Genomic DNA, 16,320 nt, shown 5'->3' on the forward strand with positions numbered 1-16,320 from the left:
TTTTTATAAAACCAGAGTAATAGGGTTGAGAATTAGTTCCAAAAATATATTATTCATTTATCATAATTCATAAATTAATTAAAAAGGGGTTACAAATTATTATATAAAGTATTTATCAAGAGTTTATATATCTTAATTATATTAAATAGATTAATTATAATATTTCACGAAAATAATGATATAGTAATAGGGTTAAGAATGGTTCAAAAATCTTGTATATTTATTAAAAATAGATAGGAGTTTATTTATTATTTTTAATTAAAAAAAAAACTTATACTATGAAAAATGTTACAAAATATTATTTAATTAATAAAATAGATGTTGGGAGACTAATTATTATGTTAAACAAATTAAATTCTACTATAGTTTTAATAGTATAAAAAAACGTAAATAATATTACAAATAAATAATATTTAGAAATAAAACTTAAAAGGAAGGAGAGGAGAAAGGGGGTGGAATTACGAAGAGAGAGCCAGAATCCAACTCTTATCAATTTCCAACCGTCATTCCTGTTAATATTTCTAGCATGCCTCTCAATCTCAATAGCCTCTCTAAGATTCCTATAGTGGAAGTGATCAACTCTATCAATCTAGAAATAACTCCTAACAACTAGTTTTAAAATGTTATTTTATTTACCTTATAATCTAATTTACTAATTACTAGTTTTCAATGGTTAACTCTAGGCAATAATGCATCCATGCTATTTATTCCTGAAGACCGATTGATTTTTTCACCTTGTCCTAAGGATGAACCACATTAGTTGGTTCGAAATGTCGACCAAATCCTAATGATGTGATTAATCCGAAAGAAATTTATCTACATTTCAATGTATTTATTTTACTGATACCAATCCATGGCGATCAATTTGTTATATATTCCCATTCCTTTCCACAAATTGATGGAAGTATTACCAATATAGATACTTAAGGAGTACCTCGATTTCCATCAGACTTAATATCTTTATAACCATGTTTAATCTTATTCAGGTATTGGTTTGAACCACACTATTTGATTTATGCATATGGCCATCATAATACTTTAATCTTATTTGATTATGCAAGAGTTATAACTTTAACCTCACATTAGTGTCACACCTTGGATCAAAAATTTATTAAATGTTTCCGATAGATATATTATTTACACCTTCGAAATGTTTGGCAAAATGGCTAGAAATTTCATATTTTTATAAACAACACCATGGTTGTACTCTCATCCTAACGTTTACTAATTTCGTATTATCGTGGACCTATACCAATGTCAAAGCTGTTTGGTTCCTTTGTAAACCTATGATGAATTCATTTATTAGGCCCATGTGGGTGATGCAATAAGGATCAATAGGTGGTATCCACCTATTCTTGTCACGTGTGATGTCTATTGTGTTTTTCTCTATGTGTGATATTGCAAAATTCGTTTAATTATACATATCAATTTCCTCCTTTGATTACCTTTCTCTTGCTCTACATTTTTGTTATGTTGTTTGTGATCATATTCCCATACATATTTCCCTATTCTTCATCTTGATTGTTAAATGATCCACACTAGCACTAATTATCTGTTTGCATACACTTTTATTTTTACTACACCCTTTACACAATTAAATGTCATGTGGATAACTTCCTCACAATTTTTTGCCATAGTTTCTAAATACAATAGCAACATTCATGACATGATCTTTAAATAATTGTGCAAAGTTTCTTTCTTTTGTTTAATTCATCTACCACAAGATCTACCATATATATGAAGGACCTTCACACATTAGAGTATAATTTTATATTATTCCAGATCATTCTATTGAATTTTGGGCTATCACCTCAATACTACCCAAAAATACTATCTATCTATCTATCTATATATATATATATATATATATATATATATATATATATATATATATATATATATATATATATATATATATATATATGTATGTATAACACTTATATGATTGATGTTGGATCAACATTGTTAATACTCTGGGACCTCTTATGAAGTTCCTGATAGTTATAAATAACCCTATTTTATATATGTTTAAGGAACCTCGGTTAATAAGGCATATATTATTTTGATATAATTGATGGTCTACTTCCATTCGAAATTTAGATCCATTGTATTCATGTTTGCACTAAACATGCAGTTAATCCCACTGCTGGAAGATTATTGAAACCTTATGATAGATCTACAATGTTGTTTGAGCTTCGAGCTCTCAACGGGTCCACCTTCTGTTTGCTTAGGATTGGATCAAACAATGGCTGGATTGTTGGGTTTAGTTGAAGTAATTGTCGAGCCTATTCCCCAGTCCGACGCATTCACCTGTTAACCTTTAAGGAGGACACACCTGATTGGTTATGCTATAGATCTTTTTCTATGTTTCCCCTCTCCCACCTGCGATTCACATGGGTAGAGATGGGCATAGTGTTGGGTTGTGTTAAATGAACAAGACTTTTTTTCCAAATTAATCCAACAATAGCAATTTTCTTTTTGAACTCCAACCCTTATCCATCCAAATTACCTTAGCATGCTTGCACACTAACATTTCCTTTGTTTTCTGCACAAGGCCTATTCTCGACAATTCCGATTAGTGGTTGCATGGGGTGAATCCAACCCATCACTCTATGGATGAACCTATCATGCCTATTGTAGAAGCAGGGCTTCTACCATTGTGCCACACTTACTAAGGTTAGTTATTAAAACAATGTCACAGTTTTATGCTTAGGGTCGATGAAAGTCTCCCCTCTATGCACTGATGCCTTTTTCATAGGTCATTCTTCTCTTCCATGGCTTACTAGTTGGATTCATCAACCTTCCAACGGTTGATCTAACAATTTCCTTGCAATTTAATTTGTTTCCCTCTATCACCTAGCTCTTTGTGATTTACAATTTGTATATTCTCCCTTGCTGCAATTCCGGTGGCTAATTATGGTTGACTGGGTACCTAATGAAACTTCAAAAGGGTTTTTCTAGGGAAATTTCACACCCCTAATCAAGATTTAAGACCGATTCAGGAGAGCATATTCAAAGTTATCATTCTCAGCCTTTTTCTTCCTAGATAAATCAGCTAAAGGGTTTCACAAATACTCCCTTTTGGTGGATCCTTAACCTAAAATGTCTTTGAGCTAGATAGTGTCGAAGCCTAGGATACTGAGGTTTGAACGGGTTACCGTAGGTGTCGTAACCGACCTAGAATCCCAAATATCCTTTTGTGGGATCATGAACATCACACGAAGGCATAAAAATTTGAAGCCCCAATCACTCTCTTGCAAGTGAGCATAGGTTGGATCTGACTAACAACAACAAGGGTAAGATAAGTATAGATGCTCCAACCACTTGGTAATGTTGTGAAATCTACCAGATCTAATAAAAAATATTATTCCTACCACTAGAGAAATGTTCAATTACCCGAGTAAACCTAAATTTTTCAAAGTGTGTATTCACCATGACTTGACTCTCCATTACACATTGTCTTGTTTCATCATTGAAAACCCATTAACAAGGCCAAAGAAACTTATACAAACTAATCCAAATTGGATCCTAGAAACTCTCTAAGTTCTCATAGTTGTTTCAAATTATGCTGAAAGATTCAAGTCCTAGAAAAGATCGAAGCTTTCGGAAGGAATCCTCATAACAATTGCAGTTGTGGCTAGAGAGGAGCAACGAGGACCATCGATCAAGCACGCAGATCATTGGCCCATGGTAAAGTGCAAAAGCACAAAACTGGCAAAACTAGAGGCTAATTCAGGAAATAGAAGTGGATTCTAACACATGATTAATCGCGTATTGCAGGGCATCCCCCTCAATGAAGGAATGCCCCAAAATGCTTGGAACTAAAATTGCTATAAAACTCAGAAAAGTAATTGTTTCAGTTCTGTAGCACGGGATTCCCCAAAACCGGTAGGATATCGGAAGGCTTCGAGGTAGTAAGCAGTTTTGACTGAGTTCCTCCCAATGCCACACATTGAGCGACACACGTCTGGCGGAAGAGAGAGAAAACCACTTGCATCGGATGGGTAAAGATCGTGCAACTTGTCCACCCAATATGAAGGACAACCATAGGATTTAGGGGTTCCAGATCAATGACAGAGATGCGTCTTGATTACCGATGGGATTTGACAGATCAAAAAGCAAGATGATATGGATTTGACGTCTGACGTGGATGATGAGTTGGAAAACTATTCATAGTCATGGGAAATCTTGAGGAAAATAGATTTAACGACCATTCGAATATGATTCAGGGAATCTTACACCTAGTTCATTAGAAAACAAGTGGCCACTTCCCTGCAAGGCGTTACCCAGTGATGATGACGCAGAGAAGAGGAATTCGAACGGACAGAGGAAAGGAAACCAGAAGGTGGGAAGAAGAAATGAGCAGTCAAAGAGTAGATTGGCTTTAAAGCCATGAACTGACAGAAGCAGAGAAAAGGTAGCATACAGAGAGGCAACACACAGAGACACAGAAAGATAATAGTAGATAACAAAGCGTAGAAGCCGAGCTAACTTGAAGGCAGCATCGAGCCAGATAGATTCAGAGATTCTGTGTACTCCATTGAAGTCTTGAGAGGTTCAAGCAAGCTCCTCGGTATATGCCTGTCATACTACTGTGACCCTCAGAGGTCGAGTTTCAGTAAGGAGAGTTTGTGCACTCCATTCTACTGACTTCATTCTATTAGTGAGACTCGAATTGAGCTCGTTGTTGTAAAACTCTGCTTGAAAACATAATAGATAGGCCACCACTGAAAGGGTGGACCAAGAGAAGTAGCCCAGGAGAATTGGGTGAACTCCTTATTAAACTTGTTTTATTTACATGTTTGACTGTTATGTTTTCTTTGATTGCCTTAGTGTCTATGTATTTTGCAATCTTACCGATCCATTGCATAAAGTAACATAGGCGCATCCATGCATATGAGTTTGTAATACCTTCATTCTTTATCCTAGATAAATTCTAGATCAAGTGGTATTAGAGCTCAAGTTTACTAAGGTTAGACAAGCTTGTGCTGGATTTTTTTGTTGAATGCTAACTAGATCAAAGCTTAAATTGGGAGAAGGAGAATTGGCTGAAACTAACTCAGAAATTGAAAGAGTCTATTCTAAGAGGAAAATGGGAGGAGAAAATCCCTTGGAATCAGACCCCCAATCCATGGATAGTTTTATGATCCTGAAATCCATGGTGGAGGAAATGTATAGGGACTATATGAAGCATAGAGATGAAGGTAGATCAAGCTCTAAAAAGGAAAAAGGAGTAGAAGAATCTCTCCTCCATGACCACTCCAAAGGCAAAGGGAAAGAAGAAAAATTTCTCACACCTCCTAATAGCCCTGAAAATAAAAAGAAGACATCTTTGATTAAATTAGATGTTAAATTTGATTTACCAATATACGATGGAGAGTTGAATGCAGAGAAGCTCGATAATTGAATCAAATAGATTAATGTTTATTGCAGAGTGAAGAGCATTGACTCAAACAAGAGTAAGATTCAGCTGGCCAGCCTATGCCTTGGAGGCACTGCCTTGGTATGGTGCGAAGGTAGGACACAAGATGACATGAAGAAACATGGTAAGATTATTTCTGTCTGGAGTGAATTTGTTTCTGCAATTAAAAAGAAACTCTATACACTAGCCTACATGCAACAAGCCATGATGAGCTGGCAAACTCTTCGACAACTAAAGGGGCAAAGTGTACAAGGTTACACCCAATAATTTAGGAAAAGAGCTTTGATTCTAGGAATTTCTTTAGACTCACCTGAGACTCTGTTGATGTATATAGGTGGTCTACATAGCTACATGAGGCATACTATCCTCATGTTTAATCCCACTAGCATAGATGAGGTATCCGTTCAGGCTACGCATATAGAAGATAGAGGTAAGGATGGGAACCCAGAAGTTGGGGGATCATCCCAACCCACTACAAGCAAAAATAAGGAGAAAAGAAAACATAAATGGAAAGAGAGGAAGACAAACACTGTACAGAAGAGCAAGTCTTCATGAACTCACTCTAAGAAGGATGGGCATGATGATGAACATTGCTAGATTCTGCATCCGGAGCTGAAACCTAAGAAGTTCGAGGGCAAGAAGAAGAAGATTGCCGCAGCCATTAAAAAAGATTTGGGGTCAGACTCAGGAGATGAAGCAACAATTGCAACCACCAGTATAAAATGTTGTCTGCTTTAGAGAATGAAAAAACCAAGAAGCAGGTATAGGAACTGCTCGAGAAAGGGTTCATCAGACCTAGCACATCACCATGTGGGTCTCCAATTGTTTTGGTGAAGAAGAAAGACGGATTTTGGAGAATGTGCATTGATTTCTGAGCACTGAATAAGATAACGATAAAAAATCGTTATCCCCTTCCTCGCATAGATGATCTATTAGATCAGTTGAAAGAGGTTGTTTATTTTTCCAATTTGGACTTGAATAATGGCTATCATCAGGTCAGAGTCATAGAGCAAGATGCATGGAAGACTGCTTTCAAAACAAAGCAGGGATTATATGAGTGGTTGGTTATGCCTTTTGGATTAACTAATGCTCCTACTACTTTCATGAGAGTAACGAATGATGTACTCAGACCTTTTCTTGATGATTTTGTTATTGTATATCTGGATGACATTCTTATATTTAGCAAAATGTGGGAAGAACATTTAAAGCATGTTAAGCAGACACTAGATGTTCTAAAAAGAGAAAAACTTTATGTTAGACTCTCAAAATGTGAATTTGGCAAAACATCTTTGAATTATTTGGGACATATAGTAGGGGGTGGTGAATTGAAGATAGATCCCTCTAAGGTTGCAGTCATTGTAAACTGGCCTAAACCCAAATCTGCTATAGAAGTTAGAAGCTTCCTAGGAGCAGCACAATATTGGAGACAGTTTATTTTTAACTTTCCATTAATTGTAGCTCCCTTACATGCTTTAACAGGATTGAACAAGGTGTTTTAGTGGGGAGGAAAACAACGGAAAGCGTTTGACAGCTTGAAAGAAAAGATTAGTACAACACCAGTACTAGCACTGCCCAATCTTCAAAGACCATTTGAGATTGAAACAGATTCCAGTGACTATGCCATGGGAGCAGTGTTGATGCAGCACAGTCAACCCATATGTTATCATTTTGAGACATTTAATTTTGTAGTAGTTAATTATCCCACATATGATAAAGAATTGTATGTATTAGTACAGAGTGTGAAAAAGTGGAAACATTACTTAATGGGAAAAGAGACAATTATACATACTAATCATCAACCACTTCAATATCTAAGCTCCCAAACTAAGTTGCAGCAATCAAGACACTATAGATGGATGGGTTTTCTACAACAGTTTCATTTAGTCATCAGATATAAAAAGGGCATACACAATAAAGTTGTAGATATGTTATCTAGACTAGTTATAAATGCATCTATTATACTTAAGCATAATTCAATATTGCATGAAAGCTACATTGATCAATATGCTCAAGATATAGATTTTAAAGATGTATATGCCATCTTGAGTCAAGGAAAATGAGTAGAAGAATTGGATTATCATATTAAAGACCAACTCTTATATCATTGTGGGAAGCTATGCATTCCACAAATTGAAAGAGTGAAGATAATTCGAGAAGCACACACTTCTCTAATATCATGTCACTTTGGTGTAAGTAAAATGGTTACACAGCTGCAAAGATTTTGTTATTGGCCGAAAATGAATGAGACAGTTTATAGATATGTAAGAGGGTGCACCATGTGTGCTAAAAGCAAGCCCAACAATAGAAAACTAGGCTTGTACACTCCACTACTAGTTCCTTCTCATCCTTGGGAAATTGTTTCCATGGACTTTGTTGGAAGACTACCTAAATCCAGGAAAGGTCATGACTATTTATATGTTGTTGTGGATAGGTTCAGCAACATGTGTATTTTAATACCTTGTAACAAACAGATAACGACTGAACAAACTACAAAGTTGTTCTTTCAACATGTATGGGTTCATTTTAGATTACCCACTTCCATAATATATGATCGAGATACCCGATTTGTTGGGAAATTTTGGTCAAACTTGTGGGAATTGATGGACACCAGGCTGAAGAAAGGCACAAATTTTCATCCGCAAACAGATGGTCAATCAGAAGTGGTCAATAGGAGAGTGATCCAGTTTCTCAGAGGCTATTGCAACAAGCATCCCAAACTTTGGGATGAATGTTTATGCTATGTGCAACATGCTTACAATCGAGCTAAACATTCTTCTACACAGAGATCTCCTTTTGAGACCTGTTTTGGTTTCACACGAAGGTCTCCCTTGGATTTTGTCTTTAGTAAAGACATAGTAGTTGATGGACACAGTGATGTGGACAAAGCAACCAAGTTCATTCAACAAATCCAAGAGATTCACCAGGCAGTACAGGAACAGCTGGAAAAGAGCCAAGCTAAGTACAAGGCAAGGCATGACAAGCATCGAATGGAGCATAGTTTCCAAGTTGGTGACCAAGTCTGGTTGTATATCAGTAAAGACAGGATGCAAGGTAAAGGTAAGAAGCTGAAGCCAATAAGGTATGGACCTTTCTAGACACTTGAGAAAATTGGTGAGAATGATTTTCGCCTTGATCTACCAGCTTACATGCACATCTACTTAGTTGTTAATGCAGACAACTTGAGACTATTTGAACCTTCATTAATTGAATATCTCGAAGAGCAGAGTCAATTTCCTTCTATTGATGATCTGTTACCTAAATATCTTAATGAGTTGCAAGAAGATACAGTTCTAGACAGGAAGGTAAGAACTACATACAGAGGGGATGTTGAGTACCTCAGGATCGGACTCAAAGGTTCAAAGCCAAACAGTGTGAAATGGATATAAATTGAGCAAGTGAGGAAGCAATACCCTCACTTAATTGATGCTTGAAAGAAAAACCAACTTTTGGTGGTCCAAAAGCTTTTTTAGTGGGAAGGCTGTGATTCGAATTGGATCCTAGAAACTCTCTAAGTTTTCATGACTGTTTCAAATTATGCTAAAATATTCAAGTCCTAGAAGAGATCGAAGCTATCAAAAGGAATCCTCATAAAAATTGTAGTTATGGCTAGAGTGGAGCACGAGGACTCTCGGTCAAGCACGTAGACCGTTGGCCCATGGTAAAGCACAAAGGCACAAAACTAGAAAAACTAGAGGCTAATTTAGGAAACAAAGGTGGATTTTGATACACGATTAATTGCTCAGCACTAATCACGTATTGCAAGGTGTCTCTCTTAGTGAAGGAAAGCCCCGAAACGCTCAGGCCTGAAACTGCTATAAAACTTGGAAAAGTAACTGTTTTTGTTCTGTAGCGTGGGATTCCCCAAAACTGGCAGAATATCAGAAGGCTTCAAGACGATAAGTAGCTTTGACTGAGTCTTGCCTGATGCCACACATTGAGTGGCACGCGTCAGGTGGAAGAAAGAGAAAACTGCCCGCATCGGATGGGTAAACGTCGTGTGACTTGTCTGCCCGATATGAAGGACGATCATAGGATCTGGGGGGTCCATATCAACGATGGAGATGTGTCCCCATGGCTGACCAAATTTGACAGGTCAAAAAGCAAGATGACAGGGATTTGACATTCGACGTGGATGATGAGTTGACAAACAATTTGTGGTCATGGGAAATCTTGAAGCAAACAAATTTAATGACCATTTGAATATGATTTAGGGAATCTGACACCCAGTTCATTAGAAAACAGGTGGCGACCTCCCTGCAAGGCATTACCCAGTGATGATGATGCAGAGTAGAGGAATTCGAATGGACAGAGGAAAGGAAACCAGAAGGTTGGGAAGCAGAAATGAGTAGTCAAAGAGTAGACTGGCTTTAAAGCCAAGAACTGATAGAAGCAGATAAGAGGTAGCATATAGAGAGGCAACACACAGATATGCAAAAAGCTAATAGTAGTGAACAAAGAGTAGAATCTGAGCTAACCTGAAGGCGGCATCGAGCCAGATAGAGCCAAAGAGAGTCAGAGAGTCTATGTACTCCATTAAAGGCTTGAGAGGTTTAAGAAAGCTCCTCAGTATAGGCCTGTCATACTACTGTGACCCTCAGAGGTCGAGTTTTAGTAAGGAGAGTTTATGCACTCTATTCCTACTGACTTCACTCTATTAGTGAGACTCGAATCGAGCTCACTGTTGTAAAACTCTACTTGAAATCATAATAGAGAGGCCACCAGTGAAAGGGTGGACCAGGAGACGTAGCCCAGGAGCATTGGGTTAACTCCTTATTAAACTTGATTTGTTTACATGTTTGACTGTTATGTTTTCTCTGATTGCCTCAGTGTCTATGTATTTCACAATCTTATCGATCCATTGCATAAAGTAAAATAAGCACAACCATGCACATGAGTTTGTAATACCTTCATTATTTATCTTGGATAAATTACAGATCACAAACTATAGAGTGGGAGTACATATAGAGTTTCTTTGAAGTCTAGGTCAATCATATTAACCATCACTCAAGTACTGGGTTTCTCATAATAAAAAGAAAACAATTTCCTTTCTTGGCAGTTTTTGTGGCCTTGTGTTGGGATTGGTCTCTCAAAACATCTCTATCACACTCCTCAATTATGACATGTTGATGGCAAGGCACTTGTGCAGAGTATTTACTATTTTACTTTCACAATTGTGCTCCTATTCTCCTCAAAGTAACCAACAAGCTTGAGATCGAACCTTCTGGTTACTGGCTCCAAGATTAACAATCCGAACACTCCAAATTTTGAAGTCACTTATTGATTCACCTAGAGGTTGGAGCATGTACACATACTCCAGACCTAAAGGTCTTTTTTGACTAGATGATTTTGAAAAAGATTGAGGCACCGCAGTGGAACTATATTTTTGTATACAATGGTCAAGAGCTTGTGTATAAATCAATCTCATCCTTGCTTTTATATTTGACATATTAATGATAAGTCTAGCTAGACTATATGCGAATATTATAGATTTTTATTTTTATTTTTGAACAATGCATGCATTTACTAAAGTTCGAAAAGGACAAACATTTATTGTTGTCACTCAAATCCTAGATGTAGAGATACCTTCATAAGAAGCAATTGCTGTGCAAAAATGTTGCCTAATCAAAAAGCAAACATGACTCAAAAATTTCGAGGTTTCCTCTTTAACAAACACTTCTCATGAGTCATGACAAATAAAATCCATATATTGTAGTATTTAAATGGAATCATCCTTCATTGGGAAATCTATAGTTGCAATTTTTATGTCTGCTCAAGCTTTGCCTCAAAACTCAACCAGAACAGGGAAATAGTGTTGTTTTGCAATAGCTTTGTGAATAAACTAGTACCCAAACCACACTTATCTAACATCAAAATTCCCATTCATTCCTTCCATTCTCAATACACTAGTGATCACGTCAAGTGAAACCTTGTGCTCTACAATTGAGATGAAGACAGGTATACATTTATTTCATGTGTGTCTTCATGCAATGCTCCCATCCACATAAAATAGAGCCAATTATACACTAGCATGGATTCACCTTGACTTCCAATCTATTAAGTGCCAAGAGGTTCACAACTCAATCTTATTTTATTCCTCACAGTGATGAATAGTTATGTATTTAAGATGCATGTGCTAGTTTATATTTCATATGGCTATGAAAGGTCCATAAAGTAGCATTTCAAATCATATGAATCATTTTTGTCTCACTCATAATAATTAAAACAACATTTTACATTAATTATCTAGAAAGAAATGGCCATTATTACAATCCTTTCCAAAACCATGCTATGGAATATGACATAAGCCATAAAATCTCAATATCGACCATAGGGCAGAAATGTCGTCTCAATAAAGGTTAACTGGAAGCCATGAAGTGAGTCCATTAAAATGAAATGCTTGAAAATCCTTCACGACTCCAAGAACACTTCTTGTTATCGTGCAACTCTTGATACTGAGGTACTATCCTTCATTGGTCGTCAGACAACCTCAACTCTTACTACAGACACATCACACAGATGTATTCATTACTTTTATAATAACTTAATTTCACACGAAGAGCTTCCTCTTCACAATGAGGTTTCTTAATTATATAAAATAAAAATTCTTCATATAAGGACTCTTAATGTTTCATTCACAATAAAATTTTGCATGCACGTTTTCAAACAAGTGACGAAAAATATTTCCATAGTTGTATTGACACTCCATCATACGATAATGCCCGTTAGGCCCGAGGGTTGATCCTAGGCTCTAATACCACTTGTCATGTTCCTCTAAATCAACTTTCTTTTATTATATTTTTTATATACCTCCCCTAGTCTCAAGAGGGACATTGCACTCCTGGGAATGGGAATAGGAATTATTCCTCAATTTCTTGAATTCGCTGCATTCATCGCACAATAATTTTAGCGTGTGGTTTCTACTTAATAAGTATAGGTATGTGTTGAATATCAAGAGATGAATGTGAGAAGAAAGTTTAGTGTGGAAATTCTATTGCAACTTCAACTTCTCAAAACCCTCATGCCAATGGATTTCGCCCATCTATTGTAAAATTCCAAGACAGGAGGTTTATTTATGGAAATGAGATTTTCTCGTTTACTCTTTGGGAAGGCAGCGAGTAGGGTTACCATTATTAGATTTGTTTTTGGGTTTCAGTTTGTTGAAAAATATCACAAAGGAGATTGATCGCTATGAAGAGTGTTAGTGACAAGAAGTCATCCACCCAGGACTGGCACTCTTATGCCAATTGAACACTAGAGGGTTGTTGTTAAAAATTATTAATTAGATAAGTTGTAGCAATAAGCCCCACAAAGAGAAACAATTTTCGAACCACTCTTGTCCTAATTATAATCCTATATAAGCTTAAGCGTGTTATTTGAAGGCACAAAATAGAGCAATAACATGGCGGAGTGAACGCAGGTGTTGAAGGTTTCCAAAAGGAGAAGGGAGAACTAGGGGAGGTTATTGAACATCAAGAGGTCAAAATTGAGGTGAGTCATTCCAATTGTGATTTGAATATTCCCAGTGCTATTCCACTTCTCCATTCGCCAATTGAGTGGTCGATCTGGGTACCCTCAATTATTCCCTCTCTAAAAATAGAAACATAAAGACTAACTTGACTTGACGATTAATCAAAAACCTAGGAATGAGACACGATTAAAAGTGAATTGTGCCTGAGTAAGAAATTCGAGCTTCATTCTAAAAAAAATCAACAACATTGAAATGTGAGGAGATGGAAATAGAGTTAAGCTGCTATAATTAATTCTAATTTCATTCTTCTCACAAACAGCAACCTAGAATAAGTAGAGTATTTGGGAAAACTACTTCATGCTAACACGAGCTCAATAAGTGCCCAAATGAATAGACTCATTAAGACACATTTATGGTGATGTTATTGTCTTGGAATTTCTTCTCTCTCTCTGTAAACATTACAGTGCCAAAGTAAGAGTGAAATAAAATATTAGCATTTACAACAAAATTTTCCTCAAGTAGTTCGTTAGTGGCTAGTTTGGTGATGAATAAATTGAGCCTCCAAAGAAAATCCAATCGCCGCTTCCCTATACGATTTTGCATGACCACAATCACTGGGACAAGTGAAGCACTGATATGTGTTTAAATCCCCGAGCGCATAATTATGCAAACCTCAGTTGTATAAATATACATCCTTCTTGATTGAAGGTATCATATCAAAATTCAAAATCTATTTGGTAGAGTTCTATATAAACACATGAAAATTCAAACTCATTGTTTATTATCCTTAATTCAGTGGAGATTCCTTAGTAAGGTAGGTCCTTCACATAATAAGATTGAAGCTTATCTTCTTTGAGTTTTTGAATCTTTCTATCATAGAGATTCCTGAATGGGGTAGACCCTTTGGACAAACACTAATGCTAAACCTTGAATTGGTTGATTTGTCGAATCTTTCTAGCTATTGAAAAAGAAGATTATCTTAAGGAGTGATTACCTGAAGGACATAACCTTTCCTTCTTTTTCTATTTTTAGACCTGAAACACTCAAAATTTGCTAAGATGAATTGCGCTCTATGGACTTAAAATTTTAGGTACTTATAATACTAGCGATTCCCCCATTACCACTATCATTGTATCCCTTATTTTTATTGTTGTGCCCCTATTGTCCCCACATTTTTATTATTGTTCCCCATAGAATCCCACTATTGTTATTTTTGTGCCCTTATATTATTATTGTTAGGTCAGATTTTGTTATATTTTGACCCCTTAGACTCTTATATATAGAAAGGAGGTTTTGTCATTTGTGTGATCCAAAAATTGTTCATTTGTGTAATTTAAGGAAGGTTTCCCCCTCGAAGAGGCTTATTTCTAAGGCATTGATCTATCTTCCTATCTTTTTGTGAGTTGGTTTCATAACATTTGGTATCAGAGCTTTGGATTATAGGGTTTTGCTGCTCCAAACAAGTCATCATGGAATTTTTGCTATAAATTTTTTCTACGAAGATTCAGAAGCTAAAACAAAATACACAGTTGAGATGGAATCGGTCTAAATCTCTGGCCCAAATTTCAAATCTTGTCTAGCTATATTTTTGCAGATATAATTTGAGGAAGTTTGGGTTTTTGCAGACCCCCGAATTACATACCAAACAAGTGACCTTGGGAAAATAGTCATAACTTTTGCTCTGATCATCAGATTGAATTTTCGTAAGAATTTACAGAAGGAGGACGAATTGTTCTTTGTTGGGTATCATTTTCAGAATCTAAGGTTGAAACAGTGACCAGCGGCACATCGTAAAAGTTTTCTCCACTAAACTAGTCTATACTTAGGTCATCGTTGGAGATTTGGCATAATTCTTCATTGGAGAATCCAAACTTGATCAGACTTGCGAGGTTAGAAATATTACTCAAAGGGTTACCATGTGAAGAAATCTCATACCTTGGAGATCCAAAATTACAAAGATACATCAGATTCAATATCAGGATCCTACAAAGTGAAAAAAAGTGTGTATTTTTCTTTAATTTTTTTACATAAGTTGGGTTTAAAAGATTAGTTTGAAGGTGTTATGAAAACAGCTCAAGAAAAGATAGAAAAGATAGATCAACGCCTTAGAATTCAGCCTCTTCGAGGGGGCAACCTCCTTTACGTTACATAAATGAACAATTCTTGGATGATACAAATGACAAAACCTCCTTTCTATAAATAGGAGTCTAAGGAGTCACAATATAATCCAGCCGACCTAACAATAATAATATAAAGCCACAAAAATAACAATAGAGGGATTCTATGGGGCACAGTAATAACAATATGGGGCCAATAGGGGCACAACAATATTAATAAGAGGTATAACTACAATAGTAATGGGGTAATCACTAGTATTATAGGGACCCAACATGCCCCTCTCCTTCAAAAAAGTGTTGTCCTCAACACTTGAGTAGTTCTGGATACTTTTGCATAAAATTCTCATCCTCCCATGTGGAATCTTCAGCGGATAAGTTCTTCCACTTGATAAGATACTCTGAAATTGATCGATTTCGTAGCTGTCGAGTTCTTGTTTCTGTGACTGCTTCCGGTTCCAATATAATTTTTCCTTCCTCGTCAAGTTCTGGCAATATTGTTTGAACTGGGAGCTTGTCGCCTATAACCTTCTTTAAACATGAAACATGGAAAACTGGGTGCAATCGAGAAGCTGCAGGAAGCTCCAATTTGTATGCCATAGTACCAATCTTTTGCAACACCTTGTACGGACCATAATACTTTGGTGATAATTTATTATCCTTCTTAGCTTGCTTGAGGGACATTTGCTTATATGGTTGTAGCCGTAGGAATACCCAATCACCTACATCAAAACTTCTTTCACTGCGATGTTGATCTGCCTGTTGTTTCATTCTATTCTGTGCCAACACGAGGTTATCCTTTAAGAGTTGGAGGACTTGTTGTTGATGTTCGATGTGATGTTCCACTGCCTGAACCTTAGAATTTTCTCTTAAATATGATGTGATGGATGGTGGTTGATACCCATAAAGTGCCATAAATGGGGTCATTTTTGTTGCTGTATGGAAGGAAGTGTTATACCACCATTCAGCCAGAGGCAACCATTTGACCCATTGTGTCTGTTTATCAGATACAAAGCAACGAAGATATCCTTCCAAACATTTGTTTACTATCTCAGTTTGCCCATCAGATTGAGGATGATAAGATGAGCTATGAGCTAACTGAGTACCAAGACAAGAAAATAATTCTGTCCAAAAATTTCCAGTGAAAATGGGATCTCTGTCACTTACAATAATCTTTGGGTTTCCATGTAGCTTTTGAATTGTTTCCATAAATGCAGTAGAAACTGTACTGGCTTTAAATGGATGTGATAATGCACAAAAGTGTGCATACTTGGTAAGTCTGTCAACTACCACCATGATGACACTCTTTCCCTCAG

The sequence above is a fragment of the Pinus tabuliformis genome, chromosome 3_2 (genome assembly GCF_031772625.1).
Source record: "Pinus tabuliformis cultivar Carrire ecotype Pingquan chromosome 3_2, CPIR1, whole genome shotgun sequence".
In the NCBI taxonomy this organism is placed as follows: Eukaryota; Viridiplantae; Streptophyta; class Pinopsida; order Pinales; family Pinaceae; genus Pinus; species Pinus tabuliformis.